This window comes from Mirounga angustirostris, unplaced genomic scaffold, assembly GCF_029215605.1.
Source record: "Mirounga angustirostris isolate CCGP_5_RB_7025 unplaced genomic scaffold, mMirAng1.0.hap1 SCAF_2, whole genome shotgun sequence".
Taxonomy (NCBI): domain Eukaryota; kingdom Metazoa; phylum Chordata; class Mammalia; order Carnivora; family Phocidae; genus Mirounga; species Mirounga angustirostris.
Genome location: NW_026991710.1, coordinates 139,614,341 through 139,637,002, shown reverse-complemented (window position 1 = coordinate 139,637,002; position 22,662 = coordinate 139,614,341). Strand labels below are relative to the sequence as shown.

Sequence of the window (22,662 nt, the reverse complement as noted above, 5' to 3'; positions counted from 1 at the left end):
TCTGTCCAGTATGCTTTGGATCATGGGTACAGCACCATGCTCACTCAGCATAGCTACTGAGGCCTTGCTACAGGATGGAGCCACACTTGGGCCCTCTAGCATATCCCCCCTGCCTTCCTTGTTCTCAGTCCCTTACCATATGCCATGGTGTGAAGGAGGGACATGTAAGTGCATGGTGCAAGACAGTCGGTTTTTGTTCCTCTTTTTCTGTAGTTATCTATGTATTAGTGTGCTTGGGCTACTGTAACAAAATACTATAGACTGGGTGGCTGAAACAACAGAAGCTTATTTTCTCACAGTTCTTTATTTTCTCACATAATTCTGTCCACAGCAATCTAACATTTTGTCATTCCCCATTTCTCATGGGGAACATGAGGGTATCTATGATAAATCCTGTGAAATTCTAAATAAAATTTTTATAAGAATAAAAAAGTACAGCTTTTCACGGGGGGAAGAGCAAGATGGCAGAGGAGTAGGAGACCTAAATTTTGTCTGGTCCCAGGAATTCAGCTAGATAGGTACCAAACCATTCAGAACACCTACAAACTCAATAGGAGATCGAAGAAAAGAATAGCAGCAACTCTATGAACAGAAAGGTGACCGCTTTCTGGAAGGTAGGATGTGTGGAGAAGTGAATCTGAGGCGATATTTGGGAAGATAGACTGCGGGGATGGGGAGCCGGCTACCAGCAAGTGATAGAGCAGTGGAGCACAAAATCAGAACTTGTTTGAAGTCTGCTCCGCTGAGGGATGTCACTCCAGTGGCTAAGCAGGAGGGTGAAACCCTCGCTGGGACAGTGTGGTCTCAGGACCCTTGGGGTCACAGAGAGATCGGGGGTGCCTTAGTGCAGCAGAGCTCCCAGGTATGGTAGCGGGGAAGCCGGCTGCAGAGACGGAGCCGAGGAGTGGGCTCTCAGCTCGGGGTTGCCATAAATTGAGATCCAGTGCACAGTTGGGCCACTCCTCTTTGAGCAGGGACCCAAAAAGTGGCAGATCTGGGGAGACTCCCCTTCCTACCCCGGGAGGAGTGGTGTGGAAGTGCACTGCAGGAGTCTGCTGGGTTTGGAGACTCCAAACAGAGTCCTGTGCCAGAGATAAAAATGCCTGGCCACAGGCCGGGTGAGCACGGAATACGGCTGGAGACCGGGGAGACGGGAGTGATTGACTGCTTTTCTCTGGGAGTGCACTGGAGAGTGGGGCTCTGAGCTCTTGGCTCCTCTGGGGTGGAGATTGGGAGGCCGCCATTTTCACTCTCATCCTCCAAAGCTGTACCGAAAGCTTTCAGGAAACAAAAACTGTGGAGAGCAAACCCGAGCAGATTACCTAGCCTGGCCCCTGACAAGGGTGGGGCAATTCTGCCTCCAGCAAAGACATTTGAGAATCACTGCAACAGGACTCTCTCCCAGAAGGTCAGCAAGAACATCCAGCAAAGACCAAGTTTACCCATCAATGAGAACTGCAGAACTCCAGCACTAGAATACAGCACACAGAATTCATGGCTTTTTTCTCATGATTCTTTAGTCTTTCAAAGTTAATTTTTAAAATTTTCTTTATTTTTTCTTTTTCTATTTTTTTTAGTTGAAATTTTCTTCTTTCCTTTTTCAACAAACATCAATTCCTTTTTAAAAATATTTTTTAATTTTCATTTTTACAGTCATATTCTATCCATTCATTGTATTTAACCTTGTTATATATATATGTATAGATATAAGATTTTCTTTCTTTAAAATTTTGGGATACAGTTTCTTCTAACAGACCAAAATATACCCTAAATCTAGTGTATGACGTCCTAGTCTCCTACCTGATCACATTGTCTCTCTCTTTTTAAAAAATTTTTTCATTTTTTTTAACCAACTTCTTATCTTATCAACTCCTTTTTAAAAATCTTTTTAAATTTTCATCTTTACAGTCATACTCCATCCCTTCATTGCATTTACCCTTATTTTTGTATATATGTAAGTTTTTTTCTTCCTTTAAAATTTTGGAAGGCAATTTATTCTAAGAAACCAAAATACACCCAAAATCTAGTGTGTGGCTCTGTTCTTTTCACCAACCTGATCATATTCTTCTTTTTTTTTTCCCTTTCTTTCCCTCCCCCAGTTTCGGGTCTCTTCTGATTGGTTTCGTGTCTATTTTTCTGGGGTCCTTGTTACCCTTTTAGCATTTTATTCTCTCATTCATCTATTCTCCTCTGGACAAAATGGCAAGATGGAAAAACTCACCTCAAAAAAAAAGAACAAGAGGCAGTATCAATTGCCAGGGACCAAATCAGTACAGACATTAGTAAGATATCGGAACTAGAGTTCAGAAAGACGATTATACAGATACTAGCTGGGCTTGAAAAAAGCATAGAAGATACTAAAGAATCCTTTTCTGGAGAAATAAAAAAACTAAAATCTAGCCAAGTTGAAATCAAAAAGGCTATTAATGAGGTGCAATAAAAAAATGGAGGCTCAAACTGCTAGGATAAATGAGGCAGAAGAGAGAATTAGTGATATAGAAGACCAAATGATGGAGAATAAAGAAGCTGAGAAAAAGAGAGATAAACAACTACTGGATCACAAGGGGAGAATTCGAGAGGTAAGTGATACCATAAAGTGAAACAACATTAGAATAATTGGGATCCCAGAAGAAGAAGAAAGAGAGAGAGAGAGGGGTAGAAGGTATATTGAAGCAAATTATAGCAGAGAATTTCCCTAATTTGGGGAAGAAAACAGGCATCAAAATCCAGGAGGCAGAGAGAACCCCCCTCAAAATCAATAGAAATAGGTCAACACCCTGACGTTTAAGAGTAAAACTCACAAGTCTCAGAGACAAAGAGAAAACCCTGACAGCAGCTCAGGACAAGAAGTCTGTAACCTGTAACCTGAACTGATGTACAGCATCAATAAAGATGAAAATTAAAAAAGATTTTTAAAAAGGAGTTGATAAGATAAGAAGTTGGTTGAAAAAAAAATGAAAAAATTTAAAAAAAAGAGAGAGAGAATGTGATCAGGCAGGAGACTAGGACATCATACACTAGATTTAGGGTATATTTTGGTCTGTTAGAAGAAAAGAAAAAAAAAAAAAGAAAGAAAAAAAAGAAAAAGAAAAAAAAGAAAAAAAGAAAAAGGAAAAAAAAAGGACCCAAATAAAACATGAGATTGGCAGCAGACCTATCCACAGTGACCTGGCAGGCCAGAAAGGACTGGCATGATATATTCAGAGCACTAAATGAGAAAAATATGCAGCCAAGAATACTATATCCAGCTATGCTGTCATTGAAAATAGGAGAAAAAAAAAAAAAAAAAAAAAAGAAAATAGAAGGAGAGATAAAAACTTCCAGGATAAACAAAAACTAAAAGAATATGCGAACACCAAACCAGCCCTACAAGAAATATTGAAAGGGCTCATCTAAGCAAAGAAAGAGCCTAAAAGTAACATAGACCAGAAAGGAACAGAGACAAAATACAGTAACAGTCACCTTACAGGCAATACAATGGCACTAAATTCATATCTTTCAATAGTTACCCTGAATGTGAATGGGCTAAGTGCCCCAATCAAAAGACACAGGGTATCAGATTGGATAAAAAAAACAAGACCCATCAATATTCTGTCTGCAAGAGACTCATTTTAGACACAAAGACACCTCCAGATTGGAAGTGAGTGGGTGGAAAACCATTTACCATGCTAATGGACACCAAAAGAAAGCTGGGGTGGCAATCCTTATATCAGACAAATTAGATTTTAAACCAAAGACTATAAGAGATGAGGAAGGATACTACATCATCCTTAAAGGGTCTATCCAACAAGAAGATCTAACAATTGTAAATATCTATGCCCCTAACATGGGAGCAGCCAATTATATAAGCCAATTAATAACAAAATCAAAGAAACACATTGACAACAATACAATAATAGCAGGGGGCTTTAACACGCCCCTCACTCAAATGGACAGATCATCTAAGCAAAAGATGAACAAGGAAATAAAGGCTTTAAATGACACACTGGACCAGATGGACTTCACAGATATATTCAGAATATTCCATCCCAAAGCAACAGAATACACATTCTTCTCTAGTGCCCATGGAACATTCTCGCAAATAGATCACATCCTGGGTCACAAATCAGGTCTCAACTGGTACCAAAAGACTGGAATCATTCCCTGCATATTTTTGGATGACAATGCTTTGAAACTAGAACTCAATCACAAGAGGAAAGTTGGAAAGAACTCAAATACATGGAGGCTAAAGAGCATCCTACTAAAGAATGAATGGGTCAACCAGGAAATTAAAGAAGAATTAAAAAAATTCATGTAAACAAATGAAAATGAAAACACAACTGTTCAAAATCTTTGGGATGCAGCAAAGGTGGTCCTAAGAGGAAAGTTTACAGCAGTACAAGCCTTTCTCAAGAAACAAGAAAGGTCTCAAATACACAACCTAACCCTACACCTAAAGGAGCTGGAGAAAGAACAGCAAATAAAGCCTACACCCAGCAGGAGAAGAGAAATCATAAAGATCAGAGAAATCAATGAAATAGAAACCAAAAGAACAGTAGAACAGATCAAGGAAACTAGGAGCTGGTTCTTTGAAAGAATTAACAAGATTGATAAACCCGTGGCCAGACTTATCAGAAAGAAAAGAGAAAGGACCCAAATAAATAAAATCATGAATGAAAGAGGAGAGATCACAACCAATAGCAAAGAAATACAAACAATTATAAGAACATATTATGAGCAGGGGCGCCTGGGTGGCTCAGTCGTTAAGCGTCTGCCTTCGGCTCAGGTCATGATCCCAGGGTCCTGGGATCGAGCCCCGCATCGGGCTCCCTGCTCAGCGGAGAGCCTGCTTCTCCATCTCCCACTCCCTCTGCTTGTGTTCCCTCTCTAGCTGTCTCTCTCTGTGTGTCAAATAAATAAATAAAATCTTTAAAGTTTAAAAAAAAAAAAAAAAGAACATATTATGAGCAACTATATGGCAGCAAATTAGACAATCTGGAAGAAATGGATGCATTCCTAGAGATGTATCAACTACCAAAACTGAACCAGGAAGAAATAGAAAACCTGAACAGACCCATAACCACTAAGGAAATTGAAGCAGTTATCAAAAGGGGCGCCTGGGTGGCTCAGATGGTTAAGTGTCTGCCTTCGGCTCAGGTCATGATCCCAGGGTCCTGGGATCGAGTCCCACATCGGGCTCTCGGCTCAGCGGGGAGCCTGCTTCTCCCTCTGACCCTCTCCCCTCTCATGCTGTTTCTCTCTCGCTCGCTCTCTAAAAAATAAAAAAAAATAAAAATAAAAAAAATAATAATGAAGCAGTTATCAAAAATCTCCCAACAAACAAGAGCCCAGGGCCAGATGGCTTCCCACAGGAATTCTACCAAACATTTAATGAAGAATTAATACGTATTCTTCCGAAACTGTTCCAAAAAAATAGAAATGGAAGGAAAACTTCCAAACTCATTTTATGAGGCCAGCATTACCTTGATCCCCAAACCAGACAAAGACCCCATCAAAAAGGAGAATTACAGGGGCGCCTGGGTGGCTCAGTCGTTAAGTGTCTGCCTTCAGCTCAAGTCATGATCCCAGGGTGCTGGGATCGAGCCCTGCATCAGGCTCCCTGCTCTGTGGGAAGCCTGCTTCTCCCTCTCCCACTCCCCCTGCTTGTGTTCCCTCTCTCACTGTCAAATAAATAAATAAAATCTTAAAAAAAAAAAAAGGAGAATTACAGACCAATATCCCTGATGAACATGGATGCAAAAATTCTCACTAAAATACTAGCCAATACTAGCCTACATTAAAAGGATTATTCACCGTGACCAAGTGGGATTTATTCCTGGGCTACAAGGTTGGTTCAACATGCATAAATCAATCAATGTGATACAATACATTAATAAAAGAAAGAACAAGAACCATATGATCCTCTCAATAGATGCAGAAAAAGCATTTGACAAAGTACAACATCCTTTCTTGATTAAAACTCTTCACAGTGTAGGGATAGAGGGTACATACCTCAATATCATAAAAGCCATCTATGAAAAAGCCCACAGTGAATATCATTCTCAATGGGGAAAAACTGAGAACTTCTCCCCTAAGGTCAGGAACACGGCAGGGATGTCCACTATCACCACTGCTGGTCAACATAGTACTAGAAGTCCTAGCCTCAGCAATCAGACAACAAAAAGGAATAAAAGGCATCTGAATCTGCAAAGAAGAAGTCTAACTCTCACTCTTTGCAGATGATATGATACTTTATGTGGAAAACCAAAAGTCTCCACCCCAAAACTGCTAGAACTCATACAGGAATTCAGTAAAGTGGCAGGATATAAAATCAATGTACAGAAATCATTTGCATTTCTATACACCAACAACAAGACAGAAGAAAGAGAATTTTTTTTTTTAAGATTTTATTTATTTAGTTTTGAGAGAGAGAGAATGAGAGAGAACACATGAGAGGGGGAGGGTCAAAGGGAGAAGCAGACTCCCTGCCGAGCAGGGAGCCCGATGTGGGACTCGATCCAGAGACTCCAGGATCATGACCTGAGCTGAAGGCAGTCGCTTAACCAACTGAGCCACCCAGGCGCCCCAGAAGAAAGAGAAATTAAGGAGTCAATCCCATTTACAATTGGATCCAAACATAAGATACCTAGGAATAAATCTAACCGTAGAGGCAAAGATTCTGTACTCAGAAAACTATAAAATACTCTTGAAAGAAATTGAGGAAGACACAGAGAAATGGAAAAAAGTTCCATGCTCATGGATTGGAAGAACAAATATTGTTAAAATGTCAATGCTACCTAGGGCAATCTACACATTTAATGCAATCCCTATCAAAATACCATCAACTTTTTTCACAGAGCTGGAACAAATAATCCTAAAATTTGTATGGAACCAGAAAAGACCCCAAATAGCCAGAGGAGTGTTGAAAAAGAAAACCAAAACTGGTGGCATCACAATTCCAGACTTCAAGCTCTATTACAAAGCTGTCATCATCAAGACAGTATGGTACTGGCACAAAAACAGACACATAGATCAATGGAACAGAATACAGAGCCCAGAAATGGACCCTCAACTCTAGGGTCAAATAATCTTCGACAAAGTAGGAAAGAATTTCCGATGGCAAAAAGACAGTCTCTTCAACAAATGGTGTTGGGAGAATTGGACAGTCCCATGCAGAAGAATGAAACTGGACCATTTCCTTACACCACACACAAAAATAGACTCAAAATGGATGAAACACCTAAATGTGAGAGCAATCTCTTTGACCTCAGCCACAGCAACTTCTTCCTAGAAACATCGCCAAAGGCAACGGAAGCAAGGGCAAAAATGAACTATTGGGACTTCATCAAGATAAAAAGCTTTTGCATAGCAAAGGAAACAGTCAACAAAACCAAAAGAGAACTGACAGAATGGAAGAAGATATTTGTAAATGACATATCAGAGAAAGGGCTAGTATCCAAAATCTATAGAGAACTTATTAAACTCAACACCCAAAGAACAAATAATCCAATCAAGAAATGGGCAGAAGACATGAACAGACATTTTTCCAAAGAAGACATCCAAATGGCTAACAGACACATGAAAAAGTGCTCAATATCGCTCAGCATCAGGGAAATCCAAATCAAAACCTCAATGAGATACCACCTCACACCAGTCAGAATGGCTAAAATTAACAAGTCAGGAAACCACAGATGTTGGTGAGGATGTGGAGAAAGGGGAACCCTCCTACACTGTTGATGGGAATGCAAGCTGGTGCAGCCTCTCTGGAAAACAGTATGGAGGTTCCTCAAAAAGTTAAAAATAGAGCTACCCTACGACCCAGCAATTGCACTACTGGGTATTTACCCCCAAAATACAAATGTAGTGATCCGCAGGGGCACATGCACTCCAATGTTTACAGCAACAATGTGCACAATAGCCAAATTATGGAAAGAGCCTAGATGTCCATCAATGGATGAATGAATAAAGAAGGTGTGGTATATATATACAATGGAATATTATGCAGCCATCAAAAAAAAAAAAGAAATCTTGCCATTTGGAATGACATGGATGGAACTAGAGGGTATTATGCTAAGCGAAATAAGTCAATCAGAGAAATATAAGTATCATATGATCTCACTGATATGACGAATTTGAGAAACAAGACAGATGATTATAGGGGAAGGGAGGGAAAAATGAAACAAGATGAAACCAGAGAGGGCGACAAACCATAAGAGACTCTTAATCTCAGGAGACAAACTGAGGGTTGCTGGAGTGGTGGGGGGTGGAGGGATGGGGTGGCTGGGTGATAGACATTGGGGAGGGTATGTGCTATGGTGAGCACTGTGAATTGTGTAAGACTGATGAATCACAGACCTGTACCCCTGAAACAAATAATACATTATATGTTAATAAATTAAAAAAAAAGAATAAAAAAGTACACTACTGGTTCTACAAAATCTACCATAATTATAATCTATCACGTTTGGCTTTACATTGAAGACACAGTATATGCTTAAAAAAAAAAAGTAACCTAGTCTATGTAGGTGGATATGAAATGTCTCTAGGTATATTTAAGCTTAAAAAAAACCCATGTACAGAACACTACACATAGCATGTTCATATTGTAAAAATAAAGAAAAAAGATTTTCTGCTCTTTCTTTTTTTTTTTTTTTTTTAAAGATTTTATTTATTTATTTGACAGAGACACAGCGAGAGAGGGAACACAAGCAGGGGGGGTGGGAGAGGGAGAAGCAGGCTTCCCGCTGAGCAGGGAGCCCGATGCGGAACTCGATCCTGGGACTCCAGGATCATGACCTGAGCCAAAGGCAGACGCTTAACGACTGAGCCACCCAGGCGCCCGATTTTCTGCTTTTTCATATGTGGATATAAATGGATGTTTCGCAAAGATACAGGAGAAACAAGAACGGTAATATTTGAGGGGTGCCAGAAGCCCTGGTGGCCTGGGATGGGAAAGCAATTTGCTTTTGAGTGCACTGTACTTAACAAGTAAATTTTTTACTGAATTCATTTATATTTTTCATTTTAAAAAGTTCACAACAAATAAACCTATATGATATTCATTGCAAAATTGCTAGGTTTAGTTTTGCCGCTTAAGGAAAAGCCTTTCTTATTCCTGAATAGACAGCCATCCACATCGAAGAAATCCACAAAACATATAGCTACATCTCTCCGATTCTCTGGACTGTCAGTTCTCTGATGGTGGGGACTCCAGAAGGGATCTTTGCAATCCAGGCTTCCGGTTTAGTGCCTCATATATAGTGAGAGCTCATAAAAAGTCTCATGCATGAGTTATTAGTCGAGACGCTAGCTGGGATTTATGAGACCAGGGTTAGAAATGCAGATCTCACAGTTTTCAGTCTTTGTGTGAATCAGTCACCAGGAGCAATGGGTAGAACATATCAAGAGTTTTCTGTCTGTTCAAACCAAAACACTTTGCTTCATATTAAGCACATAGGACAGCCTCGATCTGCTGCTATCTCCATGCTCCTCTCTTGAGTATGAATGCAGTGTGATAGAGGATGTAACTGTCTGGTGGGCCCTGTTCTGCCTGGAAGCCTTGAGATGAAGAACCAAAGATGTCAACTGAGAAAAGAGCCAGGAAAGAAACTTGGGAATCACCCACTTCTAAGAGGGCCGAGGGGAAAAGTAACCTGTTAAACAGACTGAGAAGGTACAGTCTGAGACCAAATTGCAGGATACAAGATCAGTGCTCAAATACTTAGAAATCAGTTATATTTCTATGCACTAGCAATGAACAATTCTGCAGAGCAATTAAAGAAATAGTTCCAGTTATAGTAGCCTTACAAAGAATAGGGGCGCCTGGGTGGCTCAGTCAGTTAAGCATCTGACTCTTGGTTTCAGCTCGGGTCCTAATCTCGTGGGTCATGAGATGGAGCCCTGTGTCAGGCTTCCCGCTTAGCAGGAAGTCTGCTTGGGGATTCGCTTCCTCTGAGCCTCCTCCCACTTGCATGTGTGTGCTCTCTCTCTCTTTCTCAAATAAATAAATAAATCTTGAAAAAAAAAATACGCAGGAATAAATTTAACCAAGGAGATTCAAAATTTGTACAGTGAAAACTATAAAATACTGCTGAAAGAAATTACCAAAGATAAGTGGAAGTATATCTGATGTTCATGGATTGGGAGCCTGAATATTGTTAAGATAGTAATACTGCCCAAAGCAATATATGGGTTCAGTGCAATCCTTGTCAAAACCCCAATGGCCTTTTTGCCAAAGTGGAAAATCTTAGAATTTATATGGTATTGCAAGAGCCCCCTAATATATTGCCAAAATGATATTGAAAAAGAACAAAATAGGAAGCAAAATACAGGATAAAGATGTTGTTTGTCAAATTTGACCAGGCTATGCTGCTATAATATGTAAGCCCCGACATCTCAATGGCTTAACACCACAAAGTTTCTGTCTTGTTCTTGCGTTGTCCAAGACTGAAGCTGTGGCTCCACTGAGTGAGTCTAGGATCCATACCCTCTGACCTTGTGACACCACAATCAGAGAGTTGTTTTAGAGAGGTCAAGAGAGCACCATGACCTGTTTCCAAGGAGGATGGTGACTTGCTCCCAAGATTACAGTATGGAAAAGTAAGGGAGGAGATGTAACTGTACAGATTAGAGATCCTTACAAACACTAGTCAGGTGATCAAGGCTCATATCATCAGTGATGTGTCATGTTGATAGCAAGTACCCTTGATATGATATGATAAGAATGGCACTTCAGCTCTATGGTCTTCCCTAAATCCACCACTCTAGTCCAACCATGGGAACATAAAACGAACTGAAATTGAGGTACATTCCCCCAAAAGACCTGCTACAATATTCCTCAAAACAGTCTAAGAGAGTCTAAGAAACTCACAGACCAGAGGAACCTAAGGTTACATGATGATTAAATAATGTGGTATCATAGATGGGATCCTGGAACAGAAAAAGGACAGTAGGGAAAAACTCATAAAAACTGAATAAAATGTGGAGTTTAATTAATAATGTATCAATATTGGTTCATTAGTTGTGACAAAGGTACTACAGTAATATAGGGAAACTGAGTATGGAGTATATGAGTACTCTTTGTAGTATCTGTGCAACTTGGCTGGATATCTAAAACTATGCAAAAACAAAAAAGTTATTTAAATATATGAAAGGGAGAGAGCATTGTGATGGCCTGTGGCTCTTACATGCCAAGCAGGAAATAGCATTCATCGTGTCTGCACTTACTTTGTTGGCTAGAACTAGTAACATGGCCCCACTTATTTGCAAGTAACATGGCCCTACTTATTTGTCATCTTGCAGGTAGACTACCACACCCTGTGAAAGAAGAAGAGAAAGAAAAAGGAAAGGAAGGAAGAAGATAGCCGGTGGGGAGTTCCACATATGGAGTGCACCCAGTCTGGCCAGACTGGGGGTGGGTTACAGAAAACCAACAAACCAACCAACCACCCTGGGTCTTTTAAGAATGCAAAGATTTCTAGCCCACAGGACAACTCTGCGCCTCAAACCCCCCTCCAACTCCTACTGCTTCAGGTGCTGCGGGGGGCATCAGCTCCTAAGAGTCTGGAATACCAGTGGTGGCTAGCCAAGCCATGATTGGCAGCAGCCAGCAGGGGCTTCTGGGCCTCGGCTCCCAGTGCAACAGAAGGAGGAGGTTAATCTTGGTTTTGGAGACTACCAGCAAGACGAGGTGCCAGAAAGATGGAAAGATACAAGGTGTGAACAGAAAAGCTGTCCTCTTCTCCCAAGACCCAGCACCTGGGGAGCTGGCCATGCAGGGTCAGCTGGATGAGCACAGTGTTCCTGAGAGGGCATGTCGGTCATCCTGCAGACCTCTCACTGAGGTATGGCTACCCGAGCTGTTCCTGTTTCCTCATAGACCCAATGACAACTGTCCCATACAACTGCTGTCGCTCTTTCATCCACCATTACCAGCAGAAGCTAAATGCTTCCTCTCCCTGCCTTATCTGCCCCTCACTCTGCCCACCCAATCCCCAGCAGATCACTGAAATTGCCAAGCAACTGCAAATCAGAAATCGCACAAGGAAGAGGCAGGAAGAGAAATACTATCAGTTTCCCACCCTTTTTTGTGTGAAGGACCTAGAGCATTTGCGTCTGCAGTGCAGTCTCCCACTGGGCCCACCTTTTCCATTGAACAAGAAAGAAAGAAAAAGCACTATAGCCATGTAAAGGAGAAAAACGTTAAAGCTACAGAAGAGAGTCGATTAGAGAGAAAGATTAAGCTCTGGTTTTGAGCAATGGATGCTCTTATTGGAAAGTGAATGGGCTGCAGCCTAGAAAGTCGTAAAGTATAAAGAATAGGATACCAGACACAAATTAAATGAAAACAGAACTTTCAGATCATGCTTTCATACTCAAATCTCTAATAAATGAGATAGCAGATTTACAATTACTAATTAATATTAAAAGTACCCACAACAGCGTGCCCATTTCGGCAGCACATATACTAAAACTGGAATGATACAGAGATTAGCATGGCCCCTGTGCAAGGATGACAGGGAAATTCGTGAAACGTTCCATATCGTGTGTAGTTCCCCAGTGTCCTGCCACTCTTTGAGGATTAGCACACACACACACACACACACAAGCATCCACAACAGGTATTAAATGATACCAACTCCAGGGCTTTTTCATTTTAATTAAAGAATGATGATTACAGACTTTTGTCACATTATGGCTCAGAAAACATTATCAATTCAAGATAAATCTGATTCTAGATCCTAAAACAGCACAAGCTGATCTTACCGTCTTTAGGGAGAGAAGACATTGGGATTTCAAAAGACGCCACAGAATTACAATCCCAAAATAGATCCTGTCAGGCTGGCATTACTAGGTGGAAGAGATGGAAGATGAAACCAAACAGGATATGAGTTGCTAAGAACCCCAGGAAAAGGAGGAAGATGCTGTCACAACAGGATTTAGGCTATAGAATCCAGCTACAGAACTGGGGTACCTTTGCTGCAGTAGCTACAGTAGTTACAGGGACAATTCTTTTTCTGCTAAAAGTAAAACCCAGCAGGACTAGCATTTTTCTGAACTATGAAATTGACACTGTTTAATTTTATAATTTGAATGCCTGGTCTCGTATCTGTTCAAGTGATATTTTACCAAAAGACTTGTACCTTATGTCATACTGGGTGTGATTCATAACCTCTTACAATCTGTACAAGTAATAGATTATGAACAAGGAACTATTTAAAAACTATTGTGCATTCTGCTTTAGTATCTTAATGTACCTATTTAGGAGAGAAACTACACGCTGTATAACTCAACCAGCTCATATAGTCTTTACAATTCTGAATCTGTCTTTACCACTTATAAGTGAAAGAAAGATTTTTGTGTGTGTGATTTTTTTAAGTGACATCTTTAAGGTGTGGAAAGGACAAAACGTGTCAACTTGTTTGACTTGAATGAAAATACTTCTCAAAAGTGATAATGAAATGCTTACAAAAGTAAAACGGGCACCTGGATGGCTCAGATGGTTAAGCATCTGCCTTTGGCTCAGGTCATGACCTCCAGATCCTGGGATCGAGTCCCATGTTGGGCTCCCAGCTCAGAGGGGAGTCTCCCTCTGCTTCTCCCCCTGCTTGTGCTCTCTCTGCCTCTGTATCTCTCTCAAATGAATAACTAAAAAAAAAAACAAAAAAAAAACTTTCAAAAAAAATAAAACTGAGGGAATTCATTGCCATTCTTATACTACAAGGAATGGTAATCAAAGTTCTTCAGGTCAAGTCAGAAATGTATCTACACAACGAAATGAAGTACATCAAAAATGGAATAAATGAAGGTAATAGTTGTAAAAGATGACTGCTGCTTATAGCAATAATAGTAACAATGTATTAATCTGTTTCTAGCATATATAATAGTGAAATATATGACCCTAAAAGCACAAAGAATTAATGAGAAGTTGATAATATACTTTTATAAGGGCTATCTCTTTCCCTTCCTGAAAAGGAAGTGGTATATTATTTGAAGATGACCCCAGATTATTTTATTTATTTATTTATTTATTATTTTTTTAAATTTAATTTTATCACATTATGCTAGTCACCATACATCATTAGTGTTTTTTTTTTTTTTAAAGATTTTATTTATTTATTCGACAGAGACACAGCAAGAGAGGGAACACAAGAAGGGGGAGTGGGAGAGGGGGAAGCAGACTTCCCGCTGAGCAGGGAGCATGATGCAGGGCTTGATCCCAGGACCCTGGGATCATGACCTGAGCCAAAGGCAGATGCTTAATGACTGAGTCACCCAGGTGCCCCTACATCATTAGTTTTTGATGTAGTGATCCAAGATTCATTGTTTTCGTGTAACAACCAGTGCTCCATGCAATATGTGCCCTCCTTAATACCCATCAGCGGACACCCTATCCCCCCAGCCCCCTCCACTCTAAAATCCTCAGTTTGTTTCTCAGAGTCCATAGTCTCTCATGGTTCATCTTCCCCTCTGATTTCCCCCCTTCATTTTTCCCTTCCTTCTCCTAATGTCCTCTATGCTATTCCTTATGTTCCACAAATAAGTGAAACCATTTGATAATTGACTTTCTCTGCTTGACTTATTTCACTTAGGATAATCTCCTCCAGTCCCATCCATGTTGATGTAAAAGTTGGGCATTCATCCTTTCTGATGGCTGAGTAATATTCCATTGGATATGTTGACCACATCTTCTTTATCCATTCATCTGTTGAAGTGCATCTTGGCTCTTTCCACAGTTTGGCTATTGCGGACATGGCTGCTATGAACACTGGGGTGCATATGGCCCTTCTTTTCACTACATCTATGTCTTTGGGGTAAATACCCAGTAGTGCAATTGCTGGGTCATAGGGTAGCTCTATTTTTAATTTTCTGAGGTACCTCCACACTGTTTTCCAAAGTGGCTGTACCAACTTGCATTCCCACCAACAGTGTAAGAGGGTTCCCCTTTCTCCACAACCTCTCCAACATTTGTTGTTTCTTGCCTTGTCAATTTTTGCTGTTCTAACTGGTATAAGGTGGTATCTCAGTATGGTTTTGATTTGAATTTCCCTGATGGCTAACGATGATGAACATTTTTTCATGTGTCTGTTAGCCATTTGTATGTCTTCTTCAGAGAAGTGTCTGTTCATGTCTTCTGCCCATGTTTTGACTTGATTATTTGTTTTTTGGGTGTTGAGTTTGAGAAGTTCTTTATAGATCATGGATACCAACCCTTTATCTGTAGTGTCATTTGCAAATATCTTCTCCCATTCTGTGGGTTGCCTCTTTGTTTTGTTGACTGTTTTCTTTGCTGTGCAGAAGCTTTTTATCTTGATGAAGTCCCAAAAGTTCATTTTTGCTTTTGTTTCACTAGCCTTTGGAGATGTATCTTGAAAGAAGTTGCTGTGGCCGATGTCAAAGAGGTTACTGCCTATGTTCTCCTCTAGGATTTTGATGGATTCCTGTCTCACATTGAGGTCTTTCATCCATTTTGAATTTATCTTTGTGTATGGTGTTGGGGAATGGTCGAGTTTCATTCTTCTGCATGTGGCTGTCCAATTTTCCCAGCGCCATTTATTGAAGAGACTGTCTTTTTTCCATTGCATATTTTTTCCTGCTTTGTTGAAGATTATTTGACCATAGAGTTGAGGGTCCTTATCTGGGCTCTCTATTCTGTTCCATTGATCTATATGTCTGTTTTTGTGCCAGTACCATGCTGTCTTGGTGATCACAGCTTTGTAATATAGCTTGAAATTGGGCAATGTGATGCCCTCAGCTTTGTTTTTCTTTTTCAACATTTCCTTGGAGATTCGGGGTCTTTTCTGATTCCATACTAATTTTAGAATTGTTTGTTCCAGCACTTTGAAAAATGTCATTGGAATTTTGATCAGGATGGCATTGAAGTTATAGATTGCTCTAGGTAGCATAGACATTTTAATAATGTTTATTCTTCCGATCCATGAGCATGGAATGTTTTTCCATCTTTTTGTGTTTTCTTCAATTTCTTTTATGAGTGTTCTGTAGTTCCCAGAGTATAGATCATTTACCTCTTTGGTTACGTTTATTCTGAGGTATCTTATGGCTGTGGGTCCTATTGTAAATGGAATCATTTTTCTAATTTCTCTTTCTACAGTTGCATTGTTAGTGTATAAGAAAGCAACTGATTTCTGTGCATTGATTTTATATCCTGCCATATTACTGAATTGCTGTATGAGTTTTAGTAATTTGGGGGTGGAGTCTTTTGGGTTTTCCACATAAAGTATCATGTCATCTGCGAAGAGAGAGTTTGACTTCTTTGCCAATTTGAATACCTTTTATTTCTTTTTGTTGTCTGATTGCTGTGGCTAGGACTTCTAGTACTATGTTGAACAATAGTGGCGAGAGTGGGCATCCTTGTCGTGTTCCTGATCTTAAGGGAAAGGCTCTCAGCTTTTCCCCATTGAGGATGATATTCACTGTGGCTTTTTCATAGTTGGATTTCATGAACTTGAGGAATGTTCCCTCTATCCCTATACTCTGAAGAGTTTTAATCAGGAAAGGATGTTGTATTTTGTCAAATACTTTTTCTGCATCAACTGAGAGGACCGTATGGTTCTTCTCTCCCCTCTTATTAATGTGTTCTATCACATTGATTTGCAAATGTTGAACCATCTTTGCATCCTGGGGATAAATCCCACTTGGTCATGGTGGATGATCCTTTTAATGTATTGTTGGATCCTATTAGCTAGGATTTTGTTGAGGATTTTGGAATCCATATTCATCAGGGATATCGGTCTGAAATTATCCTTTTTGATGGGATCTTTGCCTGGTTTGGGGATTAAGGTAATGCTGGCCTCATAGAATGAGTCTGGAAGCTTTCCTCCTGTTTCTATTTTTTGAAACAGCTTCAGGAGAATAGGTATTATTTCTTCTTTGAATGTTTGGTAGAATTCCCCAGGGAATCCATCAGGCCCTGGACTCTTGTTTTTTTGGGAGGTTTCTGATCACTGCTTCAATCTCATTACTGGTTATTGGCGTATTCAGGTTGTCAATTTCTTCCTGTTTCAGTTTAGGGAGTTTATAGGTTCCCAGGAAGGCATCCATTTCATCCAGGTTGCTCAGTTTATTGGCATATGGTTGTTGATAATAACTTTTAATAATTGTTTCTATTTCCTTGGTGTTAGTCGTGATATCTCTCCTTTCATTCATAATTTTATTAATTTGGGTCCTTTCTCTTTTCTTTTGGATACGTCTGGCCAGTGGTTTATCGATCTTATTAATTCTTTCAAAGAACCAGCTTCTAGTTTCGTTGATCTGCTCTACTGTGTTTCTGGTTTCTAATTCATTGATCTCTGCTCTAATCTTAATTATTTCTCTTCTAATGTGTGGCATAGGCATCGTTTGTTGCTTTTTCTCCAGTTCTTTAAGGTGTAGAGTTAGTTGGTGAATTTGGGATTTTTCTATTTTTTTGAGTGAGGCTTGGATGGCTATGTATTTCCCCCTTAGGACCACCTTTGCAGTATCCCATAGGTTTTGGACTGATGTGTTTTCATTCTCATTGGTTTCCATGAATTGTTTAAGTTCTTCTTTGATTTCCTGGTTGACCCAAACATTCTTGAGCAGAGTGGTCTTTAGCTTCCAAGTGTTTGAATTTCTGCCAATTTTTTTCTTGTGATTGAGTTCCAGTTTTAAGGCATTATGGTCTGAGAATATGCAGGGAATAATCTCAATCTTTTGGTATCGGTTGAGACCTGATTTGTGACCCAGTATGTGGTCTATTCTGGAGAAAGTTCCATGTGTGCTCCAGAAGAATGAGTATTCCATTGTTTTAGGGTGGAATGTCCTGTATATATCTATGAGGTCCATCTGGTCCAGTGTGTCATTCAAAGCTCTTGTTTCTTTGTTGATTTTCTGCTTAGATGATCTGTCTACTGCTGAGTGTGGAGTATTGAGGTCTCCTACAATTAACGTATTGTTATCGATATGACTATTTTGGTTAACAGCTGGCTTATGTAGATGGCTGCTCCCATGTTGGGGGCATAGATATTTACAATTGTTAGATCTTCTTGTTGGATAGACCCTTTAAGAATGATATAATGTCCTTCTGTGTCTCTAACTACAGACTTTAGTTTAAAATCTAATTTGTCTGATATAAGAATAGCTACCCCAGCTTTCTTTTCAGGTCAGTTGGCATGGAAGATGGACCTCCATCCCTTCCCTTTCAGTCTGGATGTATTTTTAGGTTCATAATGAGTCTCTTGTAGACAGCATATGGACGGGTCCTGTCTTTTTATCCAATCTGCAACCCTGTGCCGTTTTATGGGAGCATTTAGGCCGTTCATGTTGAGAGTGATTATTAAAAGATATGAATTAATGGTCATCATGTTGCCTGTGAAGACCTTGTTTTTGTAGATTGTCCCAGTAAATTTCTTTTCTAGATCATTCTTGGGGTCTTTCTCCTTTTAGAGAATGCCCCTTAATATTTCTTGCAGGGCCGGCTTAGTGGTCACATATTCTTTCAGTTTCTGCCCGTCTTGGAAGCTGCATCTCTCCATCCATTCTAAATGACAGCCATGCCGGATAAAGGATTCTTGGCTGCATGTTCTTCTCGTTTAGTATCCTAAATATGTCTTGCCAGGCTTTCTGGCTTGCCAGGTCTCTGTGGATAAATCTGACATTATTCTGATGTTCCTCCCTCTGTATGTAAGGAATCTCTTCCCCCTAACTGCCCTTAAGATGGTTTCCTTGGTTCTAAGATTTGTGAGTATTACTATTATATGCCAGGGTGTTGGCCTGTTTTCCTTGATCTTGGTAGGGGTCCTCTCTGCCTCTAGGACACGAATGTTTGTTTCATCCCCCAGAATAGGGAAGTTCTCAGCTACAATTTGCTCAAATATATCTTCTAGTCCTCTCTCTCTCTCCACCCCTTAGGGATTCCAATAATTCTGACATTGGAACGTTTCATGGTGTCACTTATTTCTCTGATTCTATTTTCATGGATTCTTGAGTTGTTTTTCCCTGGCCTCCTCTTTACCCCTTTTTTCTATTAATTGGTCTTCTAGGTCACTAATTCATTCTTCTGCCACACTTACCCAGCTGTTAGATTATCTAGATTAGATTGGATTTTACTGATAGCATTTTTAAGTCTGCCAATTCAGCTTTCATTTTTGCCCTTAGAGACTGTACGTTGCCATTAATTGATTTCTCCATTCTAGCTATTGTCTCCACAATTGCTAGCGTGAATTCCGTCTCTGACATCTTGGTTATTATCTGAATCCATTTGTAAATCTGTGGCATAAGTCAGAGTCTCTGAGTCTTTCCTATTTTGGGGGTTCCTCCTCCTAGTCATTCTGTTGAGGGGTAGTTGAGGGAATGTATAGAGTCCAAATTATTGACCAGAACCGAATCAAGATGCGCCTGTTTTTCTAGGGACCTTAGGGTTGTTGGCCTCTTGTTTTCCCAGCCTGTCGTCTGGGGGATGTGCCTACTAAGCTGTTACTCAGGCAACCCTGTTTTGGCAGAGTTGTCCTGCCCCCTGTGGCGGGGGATGGGCTCAGTGAAAACCAGCTTTTTGGGGCTTTTGTTCTCTGGCAACATTCCCTGGTGGCTTTCTGTGTCTCTTCCGTGAGTCAGAGCAGAAGAGACCGTTTCCAACCCTCTGCCTTAGAGCAGAGAGATCAGTCTGTTCTTCAGTGAGCTCTCCAGGCCACTCTATCTCCACTTCTATCTGTGCTGCTAAAAAATTCAGCGTCCTGGGTGTGCACCCCTCAGTAGTGCTCCCAGTCCTCACCTCCAGGTTGGGGCACATCTCTGCCCTTTGTGCTTCTAAAACTGCCAGCCACTCCCAGTTCACATGTGTGGCCCCGCTGCTCCCGGATTTTGTCCAGGGGCTGCCCTAAAGTCCTTTCCCCACAGGTACTGGTCTGCAAGTCTGTGCCTGTCCCCAGTGCTCACTGGTGGTGTAGGATCCCCATGGTCAGGCTCCCTCCTGCTGCTCTTTATCCTCCAATATCTGCCCGCAGAATCGAAGCTTCTTGCTTCATACCTCGAAACCAGCCGCCTGCCGTATTTTATATGTAGAGATCCAGATCTATCTTCTTACATCTCAGGCTGATTCTGTGGGTGTTCAGAGTGGTCTGGTAGATATCCAGCTCAATTCTGGGGACTGGTTGGAATAGGGTCCCCTACTCCTCCGCCACCTTTCCCCCCCCTCCGACCCCAGATTATTTAAAAATGTGTACTGTAAACCATAGGGAGAACAGATTAAAGCTAAATCAAGCAAAAGAAAATAATAAAAACTATTATTCTTATTTTTTTGAAAATTGCAAATAAAAAGTTTAATTTCAGAAACTGAGTTCACTATTTATAAAAACACTAAAACATATTCAATGCAAATCCAGATTAATAATAGGTAATTTTTTTTTTTTTTAACAAAACAACTTTTCTAAAAGGTCATATGCCAATGAGTGGCTTGTTTCATCCAGATTATTTCATTGGTTTGAAATAAGAAAACAAACCCTTTTCTAGATGTTGAAACAAAAATTCTAAAGACAGATCATGGTTAAAAGAATGACAACTGAAGCTTCATTCTGCTGTCCTTGGGATTCTAAAACACTCCAGTGATGGCTGAATCTTCCTTATTACATATATATTAAGAAAAATTTAAACACCTAAGGCTATTCTTACAACTGCAAAATAACAATCTCCTCCCTGTTAATGAAGCATCTCTTCTAAAAAGAATTTTATACATAATTTGATCAAATTGGGGTCAGTGGGGTCAGTGGTTCCTAGTGTCAAAACAGTAGGTCTCAGGCTCAAGGTGTCCTCAGCAGGACTGCTGTAAATGGGCCCCTGGCACACGGGTTCATCAGCAGGTGTCTGGGGATCAAGGTCGGGGCCTCTGTGTGAGTCGACCACATAAAACCTGAAGTCAGAAGCACAGCCCCGGAACGCTCTCTTTACCAAATCACTAGATAGCGGACATTCCAGGACACATCTAGGTTTAGTTTCATCTTCAAATGCCACACCTCTGTTGCAGTAAACAGTTATGTTCCAGAATATTCTCTGTACTTGACATACTTTAGAGCCTGTAGTTATAAACTGCTCAGCCAGGATGGCTTGAACTCCACCTTCTATTTACAGATTTCATTAAACAGCCACAAAAGCTGTTCTGTTGAATTAAAGCAGTTTTTAACTAAAATACAGTACCTGATTTGTGGTTTTTACATAATGGAATAAAAAGCCTACAGAATAAAATTATTTATATCTCCTCTGCCATTCTAGTAAAACAAATTATTAATCCCTAACTTTAAAAAAACTTTACAGTTATGAATGAAACCCTAATCATATTTAATAATTGGCAAGCCAGGCTCTTCCCAGCAGGCCTGTGGGAAGCCCGCGGTGATACCAGGCTTGCAGGACTGGGAGTAAAGCACCTGGGTGGCTCAGTTGGTTAAGTGTCTGCCTTCCACTCGGGTCGATCTCAGGGTCCTGGGATCAAGCCCCACATTGGGCTCTCTGCTCAGCGGAGAGTCTGCTTCTCCAACTCTTTCTCCCTCTGTCCTCGCTCTCTTAAATAAATAATCTTTTTTAAAAAAGTTATTATTTTTTAAAAACTATTTTGAATAATATATCAATAAAGCTGAAAGGGATCAATAAAGGTGAAAATTAGAAACAATGGGAGAACATCAACAACCCAAAGCTGATTTTTTGAAAAGATAAAATCAAGAGGTGATAAATTAGTAACTGGCACAAATAGACCAGCTTAGTTTGGGATTTCAAATGCATGCCCTTTCCATTATTCTGCTGCCTTACTTTGGGTGATGGGGACAGTTTAGAAAGGGGACAATTGGGAACAAGCCTGATGATGTAGGGGAAATGGGCAAAAGATTATTATAGAGATGATTTCATGGGGCACCATGTTGGTGGAGGAATATTAAGGAACCAGAAACTGGCAGAGACAGAGCAGGGCAGAGGTGCTGGAAGAACACTATTGATTTTTCAATCAAGAAATTCTTACGATTCTATGCTTTTGAATTGTGGCTGGTTTTCTCAGCTAAAGAAGCCACTGAGCTTGGCTTTAGAGAAGAATGAAGGGGGAAAGGCTGAGCTGTGACTGGCTGCTGGGTTTGGGACTCCTCCGATTGCTCATTGCAATTACTGTTAATGGGCAAAGGCTTAATTGTATTTCAAAAGCCACCACTTGTGAGGTGTACCACTGAAATGCAAAGCAAGACAGTTTTGTTTTTTTGTCTTTTCTGCTTGGAATGAGACATCAATGTTTTATTCATAATGAACTCACACACTAAACCTAGAATGTGACTACTTACCACTCCCACTGATCCAAGCACCACTTTCTCTCTCCTGGATTATTCCAATAGCCTCCTAATTTGTCTTCTTGGTTCTAAACTTGCTCCCTACAGGCTATCCTCAACAGAGCAGCCAGAGTGATCCTTTTGAAACATAAATGTGCTGCTTTTCTGCTCAAAACACACCAATGACTTCCCATCTCATTTAGTGGCCCTTAGAATCTTCTCTCAGACAACATACTATTCGGGCCCCTGCTGCTTCTTGATCTTATTTCCTATTATTCTCCCACTTATTTACTGTGTCCTAGCCACTCTGAATTCCTTGCTATTCCTACAGGCCAGTTACAATCTTTCCTTATGGCTTTGCACCTGCTATTCCTTCTGCTGTCAAATAAAAAAAATCTTTAAAATAAAATGC

At 40.3% G+C, this 22,662-nt stretch overlaps 1 non-coding gene across 1 annotated transcript; it reads left to right on the top strand.

Annotated features, from left to right (window-relative positions):
• The first annotated feature begins 12,421 nt into the window (after nt 1-12,421).
• On the top strand, nt 12,422-12,525 carry LOC123834981 (U6 spliceosomal RNA). Its single transcript, XR_006788555.1, has one exon. It is a non-coding gene; the product is annotated as a U6 spliceosomal RNA (small nuclear RNA).
• Nucleotides 12,526-22,662: the final 10,137 nt, after the last annotated feature.